Here is a 6,678-nt window from a genome sequence, read left to right on the forward strand (position 1 = left end):
ACGGTCCTGTTGGCCGACCTGTCATTAAACTCACCAAGCTAGGCCCTTTGGTTTGTTGCTGGTGCCCTCTTAGGTGGGATATTGCTCTTATCTGCTTAGGGAAAGCTAATGAACAGGCTGTAAGGACCCCATACAGTAGTCATGAGAACAGAACAGGGCAGTAGATAGCACTAGTGACATCAGTATTAAATGACCAGCTACAATAACATCCCGGGGAGATAACTCATTCTATAAAAATGCTTGCCACACAAGTATACGGACTCAAGTTTGATGACCAGAACCCACATATAAAAAGCTGGACTTTGAAGCTGGGCTTGGTGGTGCACACCTTTGATCCCAGCACTCAGGGAGGCAGAGGTAGGATCCCTGTGAGTTCCAGGCCAGCCTGGTCTACAAAGCAGGTCCAGGACAGCCAGGGCTACACAGAGAAACCCTGTCTCAAGGAAGAAAAATAAAGGTGTGTGTGTGTGGGGGGGAGCTGCTGAGAGATGCCTCAGCAGTCAAGAACACTGTCTGCTCTTTCAGAAGTCCCGAGTTCAATTCCTAGCAACCACGCGGCGGCTCACAACCGTCTTTACTGGGATCTGATGCCCTCTTCTGGCGTGCAGGTGTACATGCCGCTAGACCACTCATGTAAGATAAATTTTTAAAAAATTAAAGAAAAAAAGCTAGCTAGGCGTGGTGGCGCACGCCCATGGTCCCAGCACTTGGGAGGCAGAGGCAGGCGCATCTCTGAGTTCGAGGCCAGCCTGGTTTACAAAGTGAGTTCAGGACAGCCAGGGCTACACAGAGAAACCCTGTCTCGAAAACAACAGAGCTGAACGTTGTGGTGGTGTGTGCTTGTGCTTAGCATGGGCAGCAGCACGGAGATCGTGGGGCAGGGTTCCCTGGCCAGACAGTGTGGTGCTTTGAATACTTGGTTCCCAGTCGGTAAAAATTCTTGGGAAGGATCAGGAGGTATGGGTCATTCCTACTGTGTGCTCCCCTCACCCCTGCCTCCTACGTTCAGATCAAGTCCATGAGCTCTTGGTACGCCTACCATCACGGACTCTAACCCTCTAACACCAGAGGCCCAATTCATCATTTTCTTGTATGAGCTGCCTTGGTCACAGTATTTTGTCGCAGCAGGAGAAAAAAAAACACCAGCTGAATCCTCAAGCCTCATTTCCTTACGGAAAACCTTATTTTAAGAGAGTAGGTATCAGCCCGGTGTGGTGGCTCATGCCTGTGATCCCAGCACCAGGGATGGGAGTTTGGGGGGGGGGGGGACGTGTTGCAGAGGCAGGAGGATCTCTGAGTTCCAGGACAGCCAGGGCTATACAGAGAAACTCAGTTGAAAACAAACAACAACAAAAAAACGACGCCTGGAGCTGCAGGGATGTGGAATTAGCATTTCTGCCCCATCACTCCCATCTGAAAAAAGGAGGAGGCAGGCCTGTGGCCTCCACATGAAGGTTCGAGGTGTGCTCCCGTGGGAACACAACAAAAGGTTCCAGTGCTACGCAGGGGAAGGAAAGCTGTGGAGAGGCTGGCAGGGGTGGAGCAATTCATGGGAGAGTGCGGGTTTAGTGCGCATGTGTGAGGCAAGGCTGGCCATGGTGTCCTCGAATTCCAGCCCTCAGAAGGCTGAAACAGGAGAATGACTAGTGCCGGGCCTGCACTGGGCTACACAATGAGCGTGTGTGTTTGTGTATGTGGTGTTTGTATGTGTGTGATTGATTTTCTGTGCAGCCCTGGCTGTCCTGTAGACCAGGCTGGCCTCAAACTCAGAGATCCACCTGTCTCTGCTTCCCAAGTGCTGGGATTAAGGTGTGTGCCACCATGCTACGCCACGCAGTGAGAACTTAAAAAAAAAAAAAAAACCTTTACTTTCACTTTGAGTCTGTGTGCACGCCATAGCACGTGTTTGGAGGTCAGTTCCGCCTTCCAGCATGTGTCATCTGGGCACTGAACTCAGGTCTTTTGACCAGGTAGCAACTTCACTCATTAAGCCAACTCACCAGCCCCCAGTAATTTTTTTTTAAAGGTTCTTGGTTTAATCCCCAAGAAGAAAGAAAAGGAGGAATTGGAGGAGAAAAAAATGAAGAGGGGGGAAAGAGAGAGAAAAAAAAAAGGGAGACAGAAGCAGGCAGATCTCTGAGTTCTGGGCCAGCCTGGTCTACATATTGAGTTCCAGGCCAGACAGGACTACACAGTGAGATCCTCTCTCAAAAAAGGACTTATTATGAACCACTGAATTTTAAAAAGTGTTTTTATTTTATTTTATTTTATTTTATTTTATTTTATTTAAGATGGCAAGCTTACCTTCAACTTGCCATCTGTCTCCCTGATAGGATCAAAGCAGTGAACCACCACACCCCGCCTTTCTCCTCCCCCTCCCTCTCTCTCCTTCCTCTCTTTTTTCTTTTTTTAAAATTATGTTTCATTTGCTTTTTTTTTCTTTTCTTTTTAAAATATTTTTTTATTATGTACACATGTTCTGCCTGCATGTACACCTGTCTGCCACAGTAGGGCACCAGATCTCACTATAGATGGTTGTGAGTCACCATGTGGGTGCTGGGAACTGAACTCAGGACCTTTAGAAGAACATCCAGCACTCTTAATCCCTGAGCCATCTCTCCTTCCTCTCTCTTTCAACAGCAGGAATTTTCTGTATCTGCCAGCTCTGAATAGTGACACAGAGGCTTCCATTTGTGTTGACCAGCTTTAGGCTTACTGTTGTTCCCGACTAGCTCTTAAACCTGCGTTCACCCATTTCTATTAATCTACGTCGTGCCACATGCTTCTCTACCTCGTCTTCATTCTCTCGGTTCCGGCAGGCACCCTCTTTCTTCCTCTGTGCCCGCTGGCCCACCTCCTCCAGCCTCTCTCTCTCTCTCTCTCTCTCTCTCTCTCTCTCTCTCTCTCAGAGTTCTTATCTTTCTGGAAGTCCTGCCTCCCTTTCCTGCCTTTGCTGTTGGCCCGCTCAGCCCTTTCTTTAACCAATCAGAAGGCGATGGAGAACAGTGTTTACCAAACATCGAGACAGGTGGTGATTAAAAATACCAAAGTCGGGTCTGTATTCCGCTCTGCTGGGACAGAAATCAGCATTTGAGTATGCAAGGACGACCTTTACACAGGGCACAGAAACATTCCAACATCCTCCCCTCTCTCCTGCACATACACACACACCACCACCACCAAGAGAGAATTTCCTGGAGTTGGTTTTCCTCTAAGACCAGTAGGTTCGAGGGGTCGAAAGCAGGTCATCAGGTTGGTGGCAAAAAAAGCACCTTTTCCTACACTGAGCCATCTCTGACACGAAAGTTCCTGTCTGGTTGACATTGTAGTCTGTTGCAGGTTTGGGGACAGGGGCCTGTCCTCTCAAGACATTTGGAAGCCAGCCTCGGTTTCATGACTTGGCCCTGCTCTGGCTTCTCAGCTTTCTCCACTTCCTGAAGCGCTCTGGGGCACACAAACACTGTCGCCATCAGCCTTCCATGGAGCAGAACTGTCCCATAGCGACCTCTACAGCAAGGGAAGGAGAGCAAGGGATCATAAATAATGTCTTAGTTTAGCCACGTTCCAAATATTGCACAGGAGACACTTATGCTGAGAAATTCTTGGTTGTTTATCTGAAATTCAAATCCTGTACTTTTACTTGCTAAACCTGGCAGTCCCTACGAGGAAGTGAAGCTTGGCCCGGTGCCCAGGAAGATGAAGACTCAGATGTTTGCATGTCAATGCCTCTCTGAGCCAAATACCTGCTTTTCTTTACAGAATACATTTACCCCAAGTCCCGTGTAGTCATGGTACTGAGCACACAGTCCCTCAGTCAACTTCAGCATTGACGCATTAAACAAATCACCTGCGCTTCACAAATGCGCCCAGTGGCCTTGGCTGGGGCAAGGGTGAAGTCCGGTCAGGCTTCCATTCAGAAAAGGGAAGCAAGGGAGGATGGGACTCTTGGTCAAAACCCTTCTTAATTCTCACTGGCCAGGCATAGCAAAACCCTTCCTGGGATGAGGGCAGGTTCCTTGCTGAGACCCTGATTCTCCTATTGGGAGGACTCCGTCCTTGGTCCATTGGCTATTTTGGCTCCCCCTCCTTCCTCAACACTGAATTCTGGAAGCAATTCCATTTAGACTTTCCTCTTGGGCACATCGGAGATGGCCTCCTTGGGAAATGGTCAGCTTTCACCACTGGCTTCCTGTGAGAGGGTCTACAGTTAATTTTAAGGTTCAGTCGGGTAGAAGCTGTATGGAGATGGGAGTTAAAAGATGCTTTTTAGGGCTGGCAAGATGGCTCAGTGGCCACTTGCACTCAAGCCTGATGAGTTGAATTTAATTCCCAAAAGCCACGTGGTGGAAGAAGAAAACCAACTCCTGTAAATTGTCCTCCAACTGCCACATGGGCACAAATGGGAAAGGACACCTATGCAGACACACAAATAACTACATTGTAGATAGGTATAATCTTTTAAAATTTATCTGTATTTTGCCTGCATACGCATCACGTGCATGCAGTTCCCAGAGAGGCCAAAAGAGGGCGCCAATACCCTGGCTCCGGAGTTAGAGACAGCTGTGAGCTGTCTTGTGGGTGCTAGGAATAAAACCTCTGCTGTCTGGAGGAGCCAACTATCCAGCTCCATATACACATAAAGCCCTCTCTGCTACCAATTACTACATTTTACAGCTTTGCGCTCCAAATTCTTTTTTCCCCACTTTCCCACTATGCGACATTGGAGCGCTGCATAGGAAGTTACGTAACTGCCGCCAGCAACCTCAGTCTTAGGCTCTGACAATAAAGGCCACAAGAGGGCGACAGTGAGGCAAGAGGAGGAAGAGAGATTTGCTCCTTCTCCTGGCTTCCTGTTCTCGTGAGGCTGGGGCCCCTGACACTCCTCTCCTGTAGTTGCTGGTTCTTTCTGGAGGAGTATTTCCCCAGCCACCGAGGCAGAACCAACTCCTTGGCATCTCACCCAGAGACACCAGCATCCAGCTCTGAGTGGGTCGCCTGCAAGTGACCAGTTCAGCAATTCCAGTGGCTTTACTCCCGGGTCTAGACATGAGAGATGCTTCCTGCCCTCTTGCTAATTCTTAAAGGTATTTATTGTACTAAGTATGAGTGTTTTGCTCGGAGATCCGCCTGCCTCTGCCTCCTGAGTGCTGGGATCAAAGGCTGTATCACTATGCCTGGCTCCAAGAAAGGACAATTGGATTGTTCTGCCCAGTTCATGAACCCCAAAAGACCAGGAATAAACAGACTCCGCTGTAAATACATGAGGTTCTTTTTATTACAAATTACAACTGCAGGTTGGTCCCACACCCCCACTGCCGAAGCGGTGGGAGCAGAGCACTGTGCCCAGGTTAGTTGGGTGATTTAAAGATTCTGGTCCCTCCCAGCATGCCCAAGGCAGGGGTGATTCCTGCCTGGCAAGCATCTATTGGTTAAAATGCTACATTTTGAATTGATTGGCTATAGGAAGGTTCCCAGACCATAATGACCTGCTGTCCCTCCCTGGGGGGGGGGGGGGAAATGGGCCAGTTTCCTAGCAACTCTAGTGGGTGGGAAAAGAATGCAGTAAGAAAAAAAAAAAGAATGCAGTAAGGTGGTCCTTCCCCTCAGGGCATTCCTGGACTTCTCCACCCACCTAGTTCAGGCCTTAATAGCAGATTTTTAATCTTTTGGTCTCTCAGTATCACCAACATTACTTAGAATCGCCAGGGTACAGCGACAGTAAAAGGCCTACCCAGTCTCATTAAAGTTGTGTGCCACTACCGCCTGGCGACCTGGAAATTCTGATCCTCTTGCCTTCAGCTCCTCCGGGATGAAAGGTGTTTACCATCACGCCTGAACCAAGACAAGCCCTCTACCAACTGAGCTATACGTCCTTGGTTGTCCTAAGTAGTTTTCCACCTTTACCTACCCTTATAGCTTCAGTCATCATATCATTATTAATTTTTTAGACAGTCTCACTATATAGCCTCGGCTGTCCTGGAACTAATTGTAGGCCAGGATAGCCTCCAAGTCACAGAAATCTACATGCCTGTACCTCCCAGAGTGTTGGGTCTAAAGGCGTAGGCCACCAAAGCTGGTTTAGAGTTAACAATTTTGTACTTAGTCAATCATGTTTCCTCTAAATCACTGCTGTGGTTTCTGTTGCACAGACAAGACACCAATGGTCATGAAAATTGATATTAGGAAGGGTCCCAAGGAAATGGCTGGGATTCAGCTTAGCTGTCACCGAGTCCGAACATACTAAGGTCTGTGCCAATGCAATATTTGATGCGCTCAGCTCCTGGCACACAGAATCACAGGTAACCAGACACCAGATGTGGTGTCTGTGGCAAAGTACCAGCCAGAGCAAGTATGTGGTCCTTGACCGTACAGCAACTGTAAGGACCACGGACAGTCCTGTTGGATCTGAATCCCTGCAGAAAAAAAAACAAACAAGAATCTAGGCACCGTGGCAGCACATGTCTGCAATCTCAGCGTTCAGGACACTGAGGCAGGAGGATTAAGAGTTCGAGGCCTGCCTGCACTACACAGTTACAGCACAGCTAAGAAACAAACTAGAAAAGGAGACAGACAAGCTCAGGTCCTTCCACACGAGTCACTGTCAGAGAGCTGTTCCCACTCAATACACAAAAGCTTTGCTTTCTCTTCCCTCCCTCCCTCCTTTCCCCTTCCCTTCTT

The sequence above is a fragment of the Meriones unguiculatus genome, chromosome 3 (genome assembly GCF_030254825.1).
Source record: "Meriones unguiculatus strain TT.TT164.6M chromosome 3, Bangor_MerUng_6.1, whole genome shotgun sequence".
Lineage (NCBI taxonomy): Eukaryota > Metazoa > Chordata > Mammalia > Rodentia > Muridae > Meriones > Meriones unguiculatus.